Genomic DNA, 19,149 nt, shown 5'->3' on the forward strand with positions numbered 1-19,149 from the left:
CCAGTGACCTAGCGCATGGGAGACAGCTGGAGTGATGAGAAAAGAATGACCTTGGAAGGTGGTGGGTTGGGTCAGTGTAGACCTAAAAAGTCAAATGGAATGCTCACAATTGGATTAAATATCCTGAAAAGTCTGGGAGGCAGGAGTGATTTTGACTGGCTGCCCCTTCCCTCAGCACTTAAAGCAATTCTTAATCTTTGGCAAGCGTCCTAGATTCCTTCAGCCCTCTAGTAAAGCCTATGAACCCATTCTTGAGTCAAGTTAACAAGTCAACAAACATTCACTAAGGGCTTATTATGTGTTTAGCCCTTCCTCACTTAAATCCACTTCATCTGCAAGTCAAGACATCATCTTCCTGATGTCACTGGTCCTCTTCGAGAATGAAGGACAAACAACTCATGTGCCAAGGGAATAGGAGCTCATAATTAATTATCATAATAGTGCATTTAAATGCATAAAATACTTAGAATTACAAAGGGAACCAATTATATTGAAATATAATTATCAAAAAATTTTTTTAATCAATTCAAGGGTGCAGCTAGGTAGTAGAGTGGATAGAAAGCCTACCCTAGAGTCAGGAGGACCTGAATTCAAATGCAACCTCAGATACTTACTAGGTGTGTGACCTTGGGCAAGTCACTTAACCCTGATTGCCTTGAAATCTATCATGGACCCCAAGTTGATTCCCCTTCCTTAAAAGAAGAAGCTTTTCACGTCCTGTTGATTTTGCAACTATATTTAGTCTGAGTGGGGATGTTATCACACACAGTGGCATTGTGATGGTAAGGCAGAGAAGTGAGGGTAGGAAAGTGAGATATGGGTGCTGGAAGCCTTGGGGGAAATGGGGAAGGAGCACCAGACTTGTGGTCAGAGGATCTAGGTTCGAGTCTTGACTCTGTGGTCTCTTAGCCATGTGATCAGAAGCAAGGAGTCCTTTCATCTCTCTGGACCTCACTCTTCTTATCTGCAAAATGGGAATGATAATACACGAATGAAATAATGTGTGAAAGATGGCTTGGAACCACAAGGGGCTATATAAAAAATGTCAGCTAAGTCTATTGCCCAAGTGTATTGATTTGGACATTCGGTCAAAATTATTGATTTTCCCTTTACTTCCTTGGGACCTGAGGCGCAAACAATCATAAGATCTGAGCAGCACTCCTAAGCAGATAGCAGAGTGACTTATCTGTCCCCTTTCTTAAGCTGCCAACCTTGATTCCAGGAGAGCCACCTCAGAGGCGATTGGCTGATAAGTCATTTACGCCCATTATCTCCCTCCCCTGATATCTTGGCAAACTCCCAGCTTTGCCTGCTGCTGAGGAAAGGAGAGATAACACATCTAGACAGGGGGTTTCCCAGAGTCAGATGAGAACCTTCGGTGGGGCTGTCAGGAGTTGGGCAGGGTTGTGGGCAGGTCAGGAAATACTGGCTGGTGAAAGAAAATGGGGCCTCTGAGGGCAGAGGGAGTAAGAAGATGGAACTGGAGATCTAGCAGGAAAATGCAAGCTAAACAGCCTTGATAATTCTTTTTTTGGGGGGAGGAGGCTTCTTAAAGAAAGGAGTCCCTCTCTACTGGAGCACTATTCCTGTCAGGAATAAAGAAGGGTAGAGGAACCCCTAAAGGCCTAGAAATGAAATCTGCCACGTTATCTGGAGAAAATCTTGGGGTATCACTGGGAATACACATCTGGATTACAGTCAATGAGTCTGATCCAGAGAGGCCCTAACAGATCTGCTCCGTATGAGAGGATTCATAGAATACTGATCAGGGGTGCTATGCTCAGACTGGCCACATTTTAGAAACGTCACTATACAACCCTCCCAGAGCTGAATATCTGCCAGGCTGACCCCGTAGCATCCCCAGCAGGTAAACCAGAAGGAGCAATGACTTGAAATACAAGTAGGTAGGTAGTGGTGGTATCCAAACATGAGCACGAGGAGAAAGAGTTAAAAGACACAGAATTAAGACCACTTCCTTCCCTGCTGCCCTTTCTGAGTCTATGTCTTCATCTGTTGAATGGGAATTCATTTAATAATCAATTTTAAAACTATGACTATATGCAAAGCACTTCACTAGGCATAGAGAGCACATCCCTCTTCTTACAGAGGTTACAATGTGATCGGAGTAAGTGAAAGTGGGGGGAGGGGTGAGCAAGACATGTACACACATAACTATACTACTAGGAAAATCAGCAAGGGAGAGGATGACGCAATGGCTATTGCAATAATTTAGGGAAAAGGGGATTAGGGCTTATCCTAGGGTGAAGGCAACAGAAATGGAAGAGAGATACTTTGAAAGAAGTGATGGAATGATGGGATTTGGCAATGATTGTCCAGTCTTAGTGAGAAATTCTCTACTGCCTCCTTCATGGGATGGGGGTTATGGGGATCAAATAAGATGGTGGACAGAAGGCACTTGCTAGTTAGAAAGTTCTATTCAAATACAGAAGAATATTACTAGCACATATGAGTTTATTTAGATTTGTGTATAATTTATATAGCTTAGTATAATCAAAAGGTGCTATGATCTCATTGATTCCAGAATTCCCTCCAGTCCAGCCAGGTTGTTATTCTGTCATTCAAGTCGTATCTGACTCTATGTGACACTCTATGTGTCCACTGGGGTTTTCTTGGCAAAGGTATCAGAGTGGTTTGCCATTTCCTTCTCTGGTGTGTCCCCATTTAATAAATGAGGAACTGAGGCAAATAGAGGTTAAGTACCTCATCCAGGGTCACTAAGATTGGATTTGAGCTCAGATCTTGCTGACTCCAGATATCTACTCTTAGCCATTTCAGCACATTGCGTCTACCCCACATATTGCAGGCTTCACTCATATTCTCCCAGCATCCTGAGAGTGCCATTGAAGCATGCTGGCTAGCCACCTACCCTCCTTCGCTCTTGCTTTGGGATCAGCCTATTTTCTCTTTCTTTCCTTCCTTCACTCCTGCTTTTCTTCAGAGCTCCTCATTGGTTATACAGTGCAGCCTGCTCAGATCCATTATGTGCCTTGCTCTTGGCCTCTGAATAATACTCATCTTTAATTCAACTTAATTTTAGGTCGGTGTCTATATTATTATATTAATAATATTCATGTTATCATAAGATCAAATGAGATAATATACAAAAAGGCATTTTGTGAAACCTCAAACACTGTATAAATGTTTGTTATTATTATTATATAGGAAGGAAGATCAATAGAAAGTGTAGCCTTTCTGGAAAGCTCCAGAATTAGTCCTAATCTCTTCCATTTTATGGTAGAATAGGGAGATAGATTTAGAGGTGAAGGGAACTTAGAGGTCCCCTAGCCCAAGGCACTAATTTTACAGATGAGTAAACTGACACTTAGGCAAGTCTTGTGATAAGAAACTCAGCTGCCCTGGGCCAGCTTTATATAAAGGAGGGTGCCTGTGCCTCACAAATGGATCTCTGTGCACTGCCCTATTCCCAAGGGAGCAAAGACCCCTCAGAGGATGGACCATTCCCAGACTCCTGTGACCAGCCTTCCTTTGCAGGGATGGAGCACTGTGGGAAGGAACTCCCCATCCCATAAAATCTTAAAGAGACACAAGGGAATTGGAGGATTGTGGAGGAGGGGACTGGCCCTCTTAACACTCACTAAGGGGAAGGGAGGAGGGGGGAATCCTTCAGCGATAGTCTTGATTCTTATGATTAGACTCGCTGCTCTTCCAGTAAAAAAAGAGAGAAAATCTCTTGGAGCCAGAAATCTGCCATTGCTACCCTCCTGCCAGCCCCACCCTAGAGTCTCTGGGACCAAATTCTCCCCACCTCTGAACACTGCTGGGTCACTGGCCTAACTGTGGGGTCAAGGTCAAATACTGGTTCTTAGCCATGTGCATCCTGACCCTGACATTACAGTTATAGGACTCAAGAGAACTTTAAAGATCACCTAAAGAAAAAAATTTACTTTATAGACCCAGATACCAAGTAATATCAAGCAAGTCACACAGCACAACAGGGGCAAAGACAGAATGAGAACCCAGACGTCCTGACCTCCTGGTCTCTTTTACCATACCCCCCTGCCTCCTCAACCTCTTGTCCCCCAAACAATTTGAAAGGCTTGTTTCTTTGCTTTTTGTTTTGTTTTGAAATAGAGCTGAGTGCCATGAGCATCCCTGTCCTGTTCGTCCTCCTTCATGGGCATGTGGCTCTTGGCAGCTCCGGAGTCAGGGCCCTAAACGGGAGGGTCGATCAAGAATCCAGTGGCTTGACAGACGCACTGGGTGAGCTGGAAGATGCCGATCTAATAAATAACATCTTTAAGAAAGGAATGCATTGAGTAAATAGACAGTAAATTAAAGGGCCAGACAGGAGCACTGTTTAAAAAAAAAAAAAGAAAAAGCAACCCTTTCTCACTGCATGCTGTGAAAGCCAGCAGTCCTCCTTGTTTTCCAGCAGTGACATCATTTTGGCGTTTTTTTCCAAAAAGAATCTTCAAATGTCTGAATCTCAGCTGTAGTTCACTGAGAGTAGAGGGTGACTAGAAGTAGCCTGAGGCTGGACTTTCTGTCTGCCCAAGGCCAAGCAGAGCGGTACGGTGATGGGGGACAAAGGTTCTGGGTGACCTTGACATCAATTCTGATTTTGCTTTTCATTGATTGTGTGAACTGAGACAGAGCTTTTGGCCACTCGGGTTCTAGGTTTCCTGCCCTTGAAAATGATGAGGTTCACTTGAATCATCTCAGCTTGGACGTTGAATCCTATCTACTCATTTGACAAATGAGGTGGCTGAATCCCAGAAAGGCTAAAGTGATTAGCTAATAAGTGTTTAAACTCAGATTCAGACCTAAAACTTGCGTATTCCAACCCCAGCCTTCAGTCCACCATACCCTACTGCCTGTGCACTACAGGCAGCTTTAACCAAAGACAGTTGTTAAATTTCTAGTGTGAGCATACACACCTTGGAAAACAGCAAATGCTACAAATCAGGGCCTTGATATATCATTTTATTGATTGTCTAGACTTAAGAAAGTGATGGACAGTACAGTCAATTAACCTTAAAAGTGTGCATTCTTTCGCTCCCACACCAGAAAGCCAGTTGTTAAATATTTATCAGCACTCTCTTACCAGGCAACGTTCTGTTCTCTTTCTGTCCCCAGCACTTAATATAGTGACTATCACATAATAAGTATTTAATAAAGGCTTATTGATTGATTATTGGATGTTAGATGGTTCTATTAGAAGAGAAGAGCCATTTTTCCTGGTGACTCCCTGGCTTTTTCCCAGTCTGATAAACAGTAATGAATACGACATTCCCAGTCTGGTTGGACTAGATGACTCCCTGTGGTTGCTTGCAATCATTGGATTCTGTGAGGATCTGGGTTCCAATTCGAGCTCTGCTATTTACTCCCTGGTGACCTTAGACAAGTCATTTCAGTCCTCTGGGTCTCAGTTACTACCGCTGTAATGCAAGGAGTAGAAATAGACTAAGTATAGCATATAGCAAGCTAGACTCATAGCGAGAAAGACCTACGTTCAAGTCCTGCCACTGACTTGGTCTAGTCATGTGACCCTGGGCAAGAAGTCCTTCTCAATGCCCCAGATGATTCTGTAATGGAAAACTCCTCAGGAAGCTCCCTGGACCAATTAGATCTATTCTACAGATTAAATCATCTGTAAGTTCTCTCCTCACTCCAAATTCTGACCATGATGCCGATTCTCTAGGTATCCTAAATGCAACTCTGGAAGATCATAATGTCATGTGTAGCTTGAAAAATAACCAGAGGAGGGTAGATAAGGCAGGCTCGGGATCCTTCTTGCCTCTTTCTCCGGTCAATTTCCCCAGTCAGTCCCAGGTGGACAGAAAACTGGGTGATGGATTCACTGTGGGAGGTGAACCCTGACGTGTAACCACTGGAATCAAATGCTCTTTGGAGAAAGAGGGAGTGGGGAATGGAAGTGCTTGTGACCTCCCTTAGGATGGGGTGACCTTATAGCCCTGAGGCAGGGGCAGGGAAGAATTAGATTATGAACATTCTCCAAAAAAGTCCAAGTCACATTCTAGGCAGCCAAGAGACAGGCCAGAATGGGTCCTTGTGGACTTCTAAATCTGGCATTTATAGGCAAAGACATCTTCAGGAATGCTTTTAAAACAGGAATGTGGATGACAAGGAAGCTATGCACAACCACACACCAACAACCTTCTCAAATCCCAGGCCTCTAAACCCAGTTCTTTCAGAGTTATCTCCAAAGGATCCTTCTCCAGAAACTGCTGGGCCCCACACTGACTCATTCTAATCTAGAAAGTGGTAGATGGAAGGGTACCAGCTGTCAAGAGCCAGCATGTATTTGCAGCCTCCAAGATCAATTAAAGCTTGAGTATCTGTCTTCCCAGCTTTTGCCAGCCCACAAAAGAGTGAAATCTGACCTCCCATAATGCTGAGTAATTTGATGTGTATTTGTCCTTCGCTGCTGAAAAAGACTATGCCATCAGAGAAACAATGACATGCACTTGATTTTGTTCTGAGTGAGGGAGGGCTGTGCGGGTCATTAACCTCACTTCTCCTCCAGAGCCATCCGAATCCAGTGACCAGATATTCATCAGGATGACTGGAGATGACCCAGGATGAGGCAATTAGGGTTAAGTGACTTGCCCAAGGTCACATAGCTACTGAGTGTCAAGTGTCTGAAGTGAGATTTGAACTCTGGTCCTCCTGACTCCTGTACTGGTGCTCTATCCACTGAGCCACCTAGCTGCCCCTAATTTGGTAAAGTTACCTCAACCTCACCTTTCCAGTCTCTTCCCCTGCCTCCCACAGTTGTAAACTCAAGATCATAATTCCTGTATTTCCTATTTCACAAGATAGTTGTGAGTGAGGCTCAAATGAAATAACGTATGTAAAACACTTTACAAACCATAATGCTATAAAAGGTCAGGAAATTTAGTTCAGCTCAACAAGCATTTTTAGGTGTCATTTGCTATGGCCAAGGATACAAGGCTACAAAACCAAAAATGAAGCAATGCCTGCCTCCAAAGGACTTGTATTTTACTGGGGAGTGGAGGCACAGTTCACACGTACATAAATATATACATATATATGTGCATATATGTATATGTGTGTTTGTTATGTGTATATGTATACACACATATATACACACATATATACATACACATATATACACATACATATACATATAGACATATATATTGTACACATATGATGACTGGGGATGGGAAGGATGTTGGCCATCAGAAAAGACATTTTGATGGAAATAGAACTTGAGTTGAGTTTTGGAGAAAGCAAGAATCTCTAGGAGGCAGAAGTTAGCAGAAAATGCTCTCCAGACAATGAGGGGACCAAGAGTACTATGCTTGGAGGTTGGAAATGGAGATGGAATATTATGCATATGGTATAGCACAAGGATTGGTAAATTATGGCCGCTTGCTATGGCAGACCAGTTTGAATGGAACAGAATATATCCAAAAGAAGGCAATATAAAATTAGACTAGAAAAGTAGGTGCAGGCCAAATTGTAAAGGCTTTAAATGACAGGCTGAAGACTGTGTGGTTTTTATTCTAGGAACAATATGGATCCATTGAAGATTTTTATTGGGAGGAGAGGGTGACGTGATCAGGTTCATGTTTTAAGAATATTATTTTGGCAACCTATAACGGATGGTGCCTTCCTTTCCTCATTCAGAAATCCAGATTATCTATCCATGGTCCTAAGATCATAACACATCTTTGAGGTCATCTAGTCTCTAAAGCAAATGAAGAAATGAGGAAATTAATACCCAGAGAAGTTAAGTAACTTGCCCAAGGTCACACAAGGCAGTAGCATAGGTTTCCTGAACCTAATTCCAGAGCTTTCTGCTACATCATGAGTCCTCAAAACCTACTCTCAGGAAACAATTCAATTTCAGTCATTTCACTTCTACCTGAACCCAAGAGACCTGGGAAGGCATCCCATAGTCTAGTTGAAACTAGGCTCTGTTCATCCCCACAAACCTATAAGAAATAAACTGTGGTGTAAATAGGAGCCCTGGACTTGGCATCAGGAGCCCTGGATTCCAGGCCTGGCTTTGCCACTCACTAGCTATGTGACATCAGAAAAGAAATTTGGCCCCTCTGGGCCAAATTGCTCTCTTGGAAGCTGATTGGGTTAGATTAACTTGGAGTCATGGGACCTAGGTTCAACCCTGGCTCTGTCCTGTAGCATCTGTGTGACAGGTCATTTAATGAACCTCTCTGTGCTTCATCTTCCTCTTGGGTCAAATAGATGTTCTCTGTAGTACCTTTCCTAGATCTCTGATCCCCTGGTAATACATGACCCTGTGGTCTCAAAGTCTAGTGAGATCAGGTGCTTAAAATTAACCTTGTTGGGTTACCTAAATAATCCCCACTATGGGATTCCCCCAAAAGTCATTAGTGCAGTGGAAAAGAGCTCATGTTGAAAATTCAGAAGACCTGAGTAATGGTTCCAATAGGTACTAACTCCTTGCTCTCAGGAATGCCCCCTGTAAATGGCAATTTCCTTCTCCTCTCTGCACCTTGGTTTTCTTCTCTTTATAATGTCTATATCATCTTTCCAAGTCATGTTCTAGGTGAATTCACATTCTAGGATTCCTCAATGAAATTTGGTCTTCAAAGGCATCATCTTCCTACATACTAGCTGGGATCACACTAGCCAGCCAAGCCTGGAATGCCTAGGTGGGAGGAAGGGATGAAGAGGAAAGAAAGCCATCAGGAAGTGGTAATGACCAGTCAGTCTCCTATGGTAAATTCCTTCTCTTCTCTGGGAAGGAAGACAGAAAGACAGGAAGGAAGGAAGGAAGGAAGGAAGGAAGGAAGGAAGGAAGGAAGGAAGGAAGGAAGGAAAGAAAGAAAGAAAAGAAAGAAAGAGAGAAGGTAAGAAGGAAGGAAGGAGGAAAGGAAGGGATAAAAGGAAGAAGAGAGGAAGGTTAACAAAGGAAAAGAAAGGAAAGGGAAAAAAAGAAATGAAAGGAGAAAAGAAGAAAAGAAAAATGTTTTGAACCTTCATATAGGCAGATGGTGCTACTCCAGAGGATAAATAGGGGATTCAGGCAGCTTTGGTGCCCTCTTCAGGAAGTCTGTGTGATGGCATCCAAATTTCCAAGCTTTGGAAAAGACGTGAGGAAGGGGATGCTGATGGGGTGCCCATCTGGGGAAGAAAAACTTCCCAAGTCAAAGTACTACAGACCTGGAGCCTTGAAGTCCTTTCTTCAGCAATAATTTGGCATCCTCTTTGGTTCTTCCCATGGGGGCTTTAAGGTTTGCCAAACACTTTTTATCCATTTGCTCACAACCTTGTGTTATCCATCCTATTTTACAAATGAGGAAACTGAGCATCCAAGAGGTGAAGCAGCATGGTCACACAGATAGTAAGTACTGGAAGTGGAATTTGACCTCAGTCCATGACACTTTCCCCTATACCATCCAGACAACACTAAAAAGCCAGCAGAGTGTAGCAGAGAGATTTTGAGTTAGTGTGGTATAGTGGATGGGGCACTGGACTTGAAGGTCTGGGCTTATAGCCTGCCTTGGATACATATTAACTGTAAGACCCTGAGCAAGTCATGTGCCTCAGTATTTCTCATCTATAAAATGAAGGGATTGATTGGGCTTAATAGCCAATAAGCTTCCCTTCTAGCTCTAAATTTCTACTCCTGTGTCCTGAATTTGAATATTAACTCCATCATATGCCAGCTGTGTTGACTATGGCTAAATCACACCCAAGGCTTTCTCAGCCACAGGGTCCATCCTGCTCAGATTGCCCGTAGTGCTGGATTATTGTGAGAGAAGCACTTTGTAAAACTCCACTCAAATTTGAGCTACTATTACTTTGTTATTTATTGCAAAATAGAGATAATAATATTTGCAGGATCTGCTAAATTGGGGGATTGGGTTAAATGGTCCCTAAGGCCTTCCTTCTACCTCAAAAATGCAATCTACTGGGATCAGATGGCACAAAGAGCACCCTTTCTTGCAAGTCCTGTGACTCTCCACGTGTAAAGTGCATATTCAGAGCTGTGCTCTAGGTTTGCTTATGACCATCAAATACATGGGAATACAACCTGTGAGCATGCCCCGCCTCCACGGCTTTAATAATTCAGACATCAACAGATGCTCAGGAAAACAATGAGGAGAATGTGAATATGGATGCATCCTTCAGGAGGGCAGTAAAGTAGAAGAAACAGTGGACTTAGGGACAAAGTCTGGTTCTCCTACATATTCTGTGACCTTGGACATGTCATTTCCTTTCTTGGGGCCTCAGTTTCTTTTTCTGTAAAATCCTTTTTAACTTCAAATCTATGACCCAGCAATCTGACTGTTCTATTCGGCCTTTTCTTTTTAATCCTCTTTTCCTCAAGAGATGAAATTATAATCACTTTTAATTGAAAAGAGAGCCCTGATAATATTCTGCAATGGATTTTGGCAAGAGAATAATTAACAGAGCAATAAATCCCCAGAGGAGAGACTCATTAATCTTGTCTTTCAGGAGACAGCTCATTTAAAAACACACACACACAATTATGAGAAAAGTTGGGAGCTTAAAAACAGCTAATCAGGCCAGAGCGTCCACCTATAGACTTTGAATGACCTCACCCATGATTCCTGGCTTCTCCAGTGCCTCACTTGGTGACCTTGGGCAAATCATTTTTCTTTTTTGGTGCTTAGGTTTCTCCTGCATCAAATGTAAGATTCCTAGTGTTTTAAGGCAGCAACATACCTTAGACATCCTCTAGTCCTAGCCTCTCCATCTCCAGAGAAACCCGAATCAGGGAATTATTTGTCCATCTGGGAAAGAAATACCACCCAAGACAGTGCCATACAATAGCTCATGAATAGAAGAGCTGGGTTTGGACCCAAGTTATCTGAGCTTAAAGCCCCTGCTTTTTCCATCTCTACCAAGCCGGGCATACTAGAGTTAAGTCATTAGATGAACTCCCAAGGCCACAACAGCTCTGACATCCTATGGTCCTGTGGACACGGATCCTCCAAGAGAGTCTCTGATAACCCATCCCCAGGCCACATTCCCCCAAATCTCACCCATCTGGGACATTTGAAGGACTCTCTTGCCAAGGTATTTGCAGCCTCCGAGGGCAGAGGAATCTGTGCATGGAAAAAGGCACAACAGAGCTATTGTCCCCTCCCACTGGAGTCCAAGTGGAGCTGAGCCCTGCTGTCTGCACTCCCCAGTGCTGAGAGGAAGCTCTCACCATGGGGAAGGGGGGAAGAGCCATCAAGGATACCAAGAGCCAGGTTGATCAGGATGTGGTCCCAAAGAGGAGGCTTAAGGACACTCTGCTCATCCTGCTTCTCTCTCAGGAGCAGTTGCCAACTTGGAGCTCCTTAATCTTGCTGGCAACTCAGCACAAGGTTGACTTGGCATCTTGGGAGCAAGCACAGGTTTGGAAAATATTTGTTATTTTCCTTACTGTCTCTTAAACTCCAGTGACATCCTCATCACTTGGGCAGTCTCCATCCAAGTCCCACCCAAAGCCAACTCTACTTAGCCTTCAAAATCAGATGGGATCTGGCGCCTTCAGGCTGGTATGGCTGGAAACAACTCACATCACAGATGAAGAAACCAAGCCCTAAATGGGCTCAAGTCCTAGTTCTAATGTCATTAGAACTAGGGCTTGAACCCATCTCTCAGCTCTCAGGAGTCCAGTACATTGCTTCTCTGCACTAAGAAGTCTAAGGTACAGTCCCTTGCCCAGAAAAGTTGACAGAAACCTAGAAGCTTAGACTTCGAAAGAATCTTCAAGGTTATCTACCAGACTCCTAACCCCTACAGTTAACTTGATCTAGGTCATGGAAAACCAGACTTTCTCAGGGCTAGTGATTGAGTAAAAAGAACCCTGAACTGGGACCCTGGGATTGAGAGACAAGACACCAGCACCCAGGTAGAAACAGAAATAATGTCAAATATTTCCAAATATCTGAGCAATTTCTAACTGCTAACTGCTCCTGCTTCCCTCTGGATGTTTGCCACCACATTGCCCTGGCCAAAATCAGCCACATTCCTAGACCTAGCAGCAGGAGAATCTAGTGGATTGTACCCCACTATGTGCTGAGTGAACCTCAGCAAGTCACTCTCCTCTCTCCCTGCTCCAATCCCCCTAAAAGCAAAAGATGGCATTACCTCTGAGATTTCATCTGCTGCTACAGTGCTTTTCTATTTTCCAGTGATCTCTCTGACTTCAGTGGACACTCCTAGTCCAATATCCAATATCATGTGCTGTAGATTTCATCCCAGTGGGGCCATTCGTTACTCCTGGAATAGACTCTATGCTTTTCCTATTCCTAGAATGGAGGGTATTGTCTCTCTTCCCATCTACTATGCCTGTTGAAATTCTATCTATGCTTCAAGGCCCAATTTCAATGCTGCCATCTCCTTAATGAAGCCTTTCCTGATCCCCCTTGGCCAGTGATTTCTTCTTTCTCTGTGGACTCTTGGAACGTTTTACTTATACCATCATTATTCATCTGTTATAGTCTATTTTGTGTTATAGTTATTAGTATGTGAATCTCATGTCCACTACTAGGCTTAAACTCCCAGAGGATTGGTCCTTCTATTTCTCCTAGCACCTAGAAGAGAGTCCTAAGTAACAAAAACTTCTTGAAAGGATTATAATGTGAATGAATGAATGAATGAATAAATGAATGAATGAATGAATGATTTGGGGCACTCAGTGAAATATCAAATTGGGAAAACTAAGGGATCAGATTCTCTAAAGCCAGTAGTTAGCACAGAAGGTTTGGACACAGAATCACACAGAATTTCAAAGTTTGGAAGGGATCCCAACAGCCACTTAGTCCAACATATATCTGAAAAAATGGTCAACAAGTGGTCACCTAGCCTTTTCTTGAAGGCCTCCAATGAGAGGGGAAGACCCATACCCTCCTGCAGTAGATATGATCCAAGGTAGATAATTGAGACATTCAACAGCACCCAGGGACCCCTCACAATAGCAGTATTGTACAGTGAATATGGCAGTCATGAGGAAGGCCAGGGGATGGCAGAATTAGAGCTGCTTCCTTAGCCAAAATGGTAGCTGGCCAGTTTGGAGCAAAATTCTTTGATGGCTACAGAATGCTTTGATTTGTGGTATTTCCTTACACCATTATAAAAGGATATACATATGTGCACGTATATATTCCCTAGCCAAAGCAGAGGAGACAGCATGCCCTATGCCTCACTGTTTACATAGGCAGTACTCTGGGAATGAGCCATGTGCTTGTTTTTTCTCTATATATTGGGGACGTGTAATTATGCCTTCATGAGGTCCTGTCTGGAGCACCTCAGCAATGTCAAATCCTGGCAACTAGAATGGAGTGAGTGAGCTCCGTGGAAAACCAGAATGTCTGTGTTGATTGCTACAAAAGGTTAGTAGGGGGAAATGTAAAAACTAGAACTTTTCATGGAAACCCAGTCTTCTGAGATAGAGGGCAGGGATATATCAGAAGCCAGGGTAGCCCATAATGGGCTCCCTTGGCCAGATGGGATACGTTTTTCTGAAACAACATATCTGGCAACTTCTCTCCATGGGTTGTTGGTAGAATCCCTAGGAATCCAGATTGGGGAAGAGCACATGGAGTTCACCATCTGACTATTGAATTCAGCCAGAAGCTCTGTAGCCTACAACATCCCATGGATGGGAAGCCTGGTAAACCTGGGGCTTGTCATGAAGCTACATTTGTCATGTTTCAAGATTCTCTTCCCCCATCTAAGAGAAAGCAAAGAGAATGTTTAATGGAGAGAAGGAAAGGGTGCTTTTATAGAATTGCCAAAAAATGGGAAAGGTCAAAAATTCATTCAAAGTTGTACAATTAGCCACATCCTCAGCCTCCAACTGGCCTGAGACCCATAGAATGCTAAGATTGCCTGGAGCTGACAGAGACCTTATAGACTAGGCATTCCAACAAGCTCCTTTTACAGAGTTTTTGGCTCTTCCTGGCCATTACCTGGCTAAGACCCAAAGGAGGAAAATGACTTACCCAGGGTCACAAGGCTAATTAAGGGTGAGGCAGAGAAAAGGACCCAGATCTCTCAGCTCAGCTATACTACTGCCTAATGCAAGAAGAGGAATTTAGAGGAACTCTTAAGTGGATGAGGCTAAAAGGAAAATAACTTTGGGCATTAAGGGGGGAAAGAGCTGGGTTCTAGTCCTGACTGCTACATACTGAGAGTGACACACCCTGAGAAAGTCACTTCTCTTTTTCTCAGTTTCCTCATCTGTAAAATGAAGAGGTATTGGACTCAACCTCTTTTGGTTGAGAGCCCTCTGAGCCTATGATCAAAAATGGAGATTTCATTTAGCTCCTGGGAAACCCAATGACTCACAGAAAAGCAAGAAGACTCAAAATCAGCAGAGGAGAGGCTTGGAAGAGAGTGGGAGTGGGGATTCTACCTAGTTTTCATAGCTCAGGCTTAATAGACTAGCATCAGAAAAAGGGGAGCAAAGGAGAGCTGGAGGAATTTTTTTACATATGGAATCAAAGCATGAACCAGAAATTATTATTTTTTGAAAAAGAAAAAAGAAATTTAGTGACAGCCACTTAGAAATGAAGATAACAAGGAGTGGGGTTGGAAAACTTACCAGCATAGCAACCAAATAACAGAATTGAAACCTTGCGTGTTTTCCCAATTCATTAAAGACTCGAATCTGCAAAGTTCTGAATTGGGTGACCAGGAAACTTACATTTATGGGAAATCGCTATTTTCCCCAAATACTGAACATATTGCCCTAGAGGTCCAATTAAGTGTCCTTCCTAGAGCCAAGGGGCTACAGCAGGTGACTGTTTAAGATCTAGATTATTCCTTGAAAGAAGATAATCATACAGGACACAGGAAGTCCTTCCCCTGCTCCCCTTTCCCTTGGGATTAGTTTGAACAAGCCTAAACTGAGCAAACCCTGCCTATAACTTGACTGATGGAATTCTCCAGGTACCAATTTTCATTGTCCTGTCTGGCACTTTCCCTTCTGTGAGTGTTTGGGCAGCAGCTTATTTCCATTATACCCTTTGTGAGATGGTGACCCTGACTCACCCTATGACTTGGTTGTGAGCTGGCTTGGGTGGCCGTTTTCTCAGTCAGTGTCCCAAGGCAGCCTCTCTGTATAGCCTGCATCAGCTCTTTCTGCTCTGCCCTCCTGCTTCCCCCAAGTATGTGGGGGATAATAACAAAATGAGACTGTTTATGAGAAAGATGAATATATTTATTTGCATAAGAACTGTGATGCCCTGAAGTACCCAGTATTATCAGAGAATGGACCAATTCATTCTGTTTAAGTGAGCTTCCAAGGTAACTGCATCTAACCTCATTAAGCACCAAGCATCCTAGTTAACCATTTTGAAAGGAAATCTCTTAAATGCATTGTATACTTTCCTGCTTTCTAAAGGATACTTTACCTAATTTAACCTTTTTATGATATAGGGTCATCATGAATATCCATTCCTATAATGTTCAATACCCAGGGGCTGATGAGCGAATGTGGGATGGTTTGCCCCTACACTGAATACCCCCACACTGCTATTTAAGTTTTCATGTCTGCCTTTTATAGTTTTTTCTCTCTTCTCAGGCTGTCACATCTCTGCTATCATTGTGCCTATCTGTAACAGTTGCTTTTCCTCACATAGGTTTTGCTGTTTCTTTTTTTAAATAGTATTTTATTTTTTCCAATTACATGTAAAAATAGTTTTCTACATTCATTTTTTTTGTAAAATTTTGAGTTCCAAAGTTTTCATCCCTCCTTAGGACAGCAAGCAATCTGATATAGGTTATACACGTGCATTCATGGAAACATATTTCCATATTAGTCATCTTGCAAAAGAAGAAACAGAATAAAAGGGAAAAGTCATAGACAAAAAAAATGAAAATAGTATGCTTCAATCTGCACTTAGACTCCATAATCCTTTTTCTGAATGTGGATAGTATTTGCCATCATGAGTCTTTTGAAATTGTCTTAGATCATTGTGTTGCTGAAAAGAGTTAAGTCAATCACAGTTGATCATGTTGCTGTTATTGTGTACAATGTTCTCCTGGTTCTGCTTACTTCACTCAGCATCATGTAAGTTTTTCCAGGTTTTTCTGAAATCCACCTGCTCATCATTTCTTATAGCACAACAGTATTCCATTACATTCATATACCACAACTTGTTCAGTCATTTCCTAATTAATGGGCATTCCTTCAACTTCCAATTTCTTGCCACCACATAAAGAGCTGCTATAAATATTTTTGTATATGTAGGTCCTTTCCCCTTTTTTATGATATCTTTGGGATACAGACCTAGTAGTGCTATTGTTGGATTTGCAGTTTCATTGCCCTTTGGGCACAGTTCCAAATTGCTCTCCGGAATGGTTGGACCAGTTCAGAACTCTACCAACAATGCATTAGTGTCTCAATTTTCCCACATCTTCTCCAACATTTATCATTTTCCTTTTCTATCATATTAGCCAATCTGATAGGTGTGAGGTGGTACCTCAAAGTTGTTTTAATTTGCATTTCTCTAATCAATAGTGACTTAGAGAATTTTATATGACTATAGATAGCTTTAATTTCTTCATCTGACAACTGCTTGTTCGTATCCTTTGACCATTTATCAATTGGGGAATGACTTGTATTCTCATAAATTTGACAGTTCTCTATATATTTGAGAAATGAGGCCTTGAACAGAAACATTTGCTGTAAAAATTGTTTCCCATCTTTATGCTTTCATTCTAATCTTGGTTGCATTAGCTTTGTTTATGCAAAAATATTTTAATTTAATGTAATCAACATTATCCATTTTGTATTTCATAATGTTCTCTATTTCCTGTTTGGTCAAAAATCCTTTGTTCTCCATAGATCTGACAGGTAGGTAAACTGTTTCTTGCTCTCCTAATTTGCTTTTGGTATCACCTTTTATGTCTAAATCAGGTACCCATTTTGACCTTATGTTGGTATATGGTGTGAGATGTTGGTCTATGCCTAGTTTCTTCCACGCTATTTTCCGATTTTCCCAGCATTTTTTGTCTACTGTTGGATTAAACTTAAAAACTTCAGTTTTGAGATGAGAATTCACTATTTGACAAAAACTGTAAGGTTTATTTTATATCCTGTAACTTTGCTAAAGTTGTTAATTATTTCAAGTAGTTTTTTAGTGTATTCTCTAGGATTCTTTAAGTATACCATCATATCCTCAAAGAGTGATAGTTTTGTTACCTCCTTGCCTATTTGAGGCAATTCCTTCAATTTCTATTATTCCTAATATTCCTATTCCTTCTATTTCTTTTCCTTCTCTTTTTGCTAAAGCTAACATTTCTAGTGCAATATTAAATAATAGTGGTGATAATAGGCATCTTTGTTTCACCCCTGATCTTATTGGGAGGGCTTCTATCTTATCCCCATTACTGATAATGCTTGCTGATGATTTTAGAGTAATTATAATTTTAAGGAAAGCTCTATTTATTCCTGTGTTCTCTGTGTGTTTTAATAAAAATGGGTACTGTGTTTTGTCAAAAGTTTTTTCTGTATCTATTAGGATAATCATATGATTTCTGTTGGTTTTGTTACTGATATGGTAGTTTTCCTAATTTTGAGCCAGCTCCATATTTCTGGCATAAATCTCAGCTGGTCATAATGTATTATCCTGGTAATATACTGCTGTAATTTCTTTGCTAATATTTTAATCTAAAATCACTAGGGAAATTGGTCTATAATTTTCTTTCGCTGTTTTGACTCTTCCTGATTTAGGTATCAGCACCATATTTGTGTTCTAAAAGGAATTTGGTAGGACTCCACGTATTTTTCCAAATAGTTTATATAGTACTGGGATTAATCGTTCTTTAAATGCTTCGTAGCATTCACTTGTAAATCCATCTGGTCCTGGAGATTTTTCCTTAGAGAGTTCATTGATGGCTTATTCAATTTCTTTTTCTAAAATGGGGTTAAGTATTTTATTTCCTCTTCTGTTAATCTAGGCAATTTATATTTTTATAAATATTCATCCATTTCACTTAGATTGTCAGATTTATTGGCACACAGTTGGAAAAAATAGTTCATAATTATTGCTTTAATTGTCTCTTCATTGGAATGAATTCACCCTTTTACTTTTTGATATTGTTATTTTGATTTTCTTCTTTCTTTTTTTTAATCAAATTAACCAAAGATTTATGTATTTTGTTGGTTTTTCAGCTCTGAGTTTTATTTGTTAATTCAATACTTTTCTTACTTTCAATTTCATTAATTTCTCCTTTGATTTTCAGAATTTCTAATTTGGTGTTTAATTGAGGGTTTTGATTTGTTTTCTTTTTCTAGCTTTTTTAATTGCGTGGCCAATTCATTGATCAGATTTTTTTTCTCTATTCTATTCTTATAAGGATTTAGAGGTATAAAAATTTCACCTTAGTATTGCTTTAACTGCATCCTATAAATTTTAATATATTGTTTCATTATTATCATTTTCTTTGATGAAATTATTTATTGTTTCTATGATTTGTTGTTTGACCAACTCATTCTTTAGCATTATTTAGTTTTCAGTTAATTTTTAATCTATTTTTCCATGACCCTTTATTACATTTAATTTTTATTGCATCATTATCTGAAAAGAATGCAGTTAATATTTCTGCTTTTCTGTATTTAAATATGAGGTTCTTATGCCCTAATACAGTCAATTTTTGTGTAGGTACCATGTACTGCTGAGAAAAAGGCATATTCCTTTCTATTCTCATTCAATTTTCTACAAAGGTCTATCACATCAAATTTTTTTAAAATTCTACTCTCCTCCTTAACTTCTTTCTTATTTATTTTGTGGTTAGATTTATCTAGTTCTGAGAGGAGGAGGTTGGGGCCCCCCACTAGAATAGTTTTGCTCTCTATTTCTTCTTGTAACTAACTTAATTTCTCTAAGAAATGCTACCTGGTGTATATATTTCTTCATTGTCTATGGTACCTTTTAGAAGATGTAGTTTCATTCCTTGCATATTTTAATTAGCTCTATTTTTGCTTTGTCTGAGATCAGAATTGCTATCCTTGCTTTTTTTTTTTTTTGCTTCAGCTGAATCATAAATATCCTGCTCCAGTCTTTTACCTTTACTGTCTGTGTGTCTCTCTGCTTCAAATGTGTTTCTTGTAAATAACTTGTTGTATATTGTAAGATTCTGGTTTTTAATCCACTCTCC

General features: G+C 40.9%; 1 long non-coding RNA gene across 2 annotated transcripts in view; it reads right to left on the reverse strand.

The window, feature by feature from the left end:
• Positions 1–720: 720 nt before the first annotated feature.
• The window catches only part of LOC140521356 (uncharacterized), a 54,812-nt gene continuing 36,383 nt past the window's right edge, over positions 721–19,149 (reverse strand). For both annotated transcript variants that reach the window (XR_011972904.1, XR_011972905.1), the window contains one exon: positions 721–964. This is a non-coding gene — a long non-coding RNA (uncharacterized lncRNA). The remainder of the gene's footprint in view (positions 965–19,149) is intronic.

This window comes from Notamacropus eugenii, chromosome 1 (genome assembly GCF_028372415.1).
Source record: "Notamacropus eugenii isolate mMacEug1 chromosome 1, mMacEug1.pri_v2, whole genome shotgun sequence".
In the NCBI taxonomy this organism is placed as follows: Eukaryota; Metazoa; Chordata; class Mammalia; order Diprotodontia; family Macropodidae; genus Notamacropus; species Notamacropus eugenii.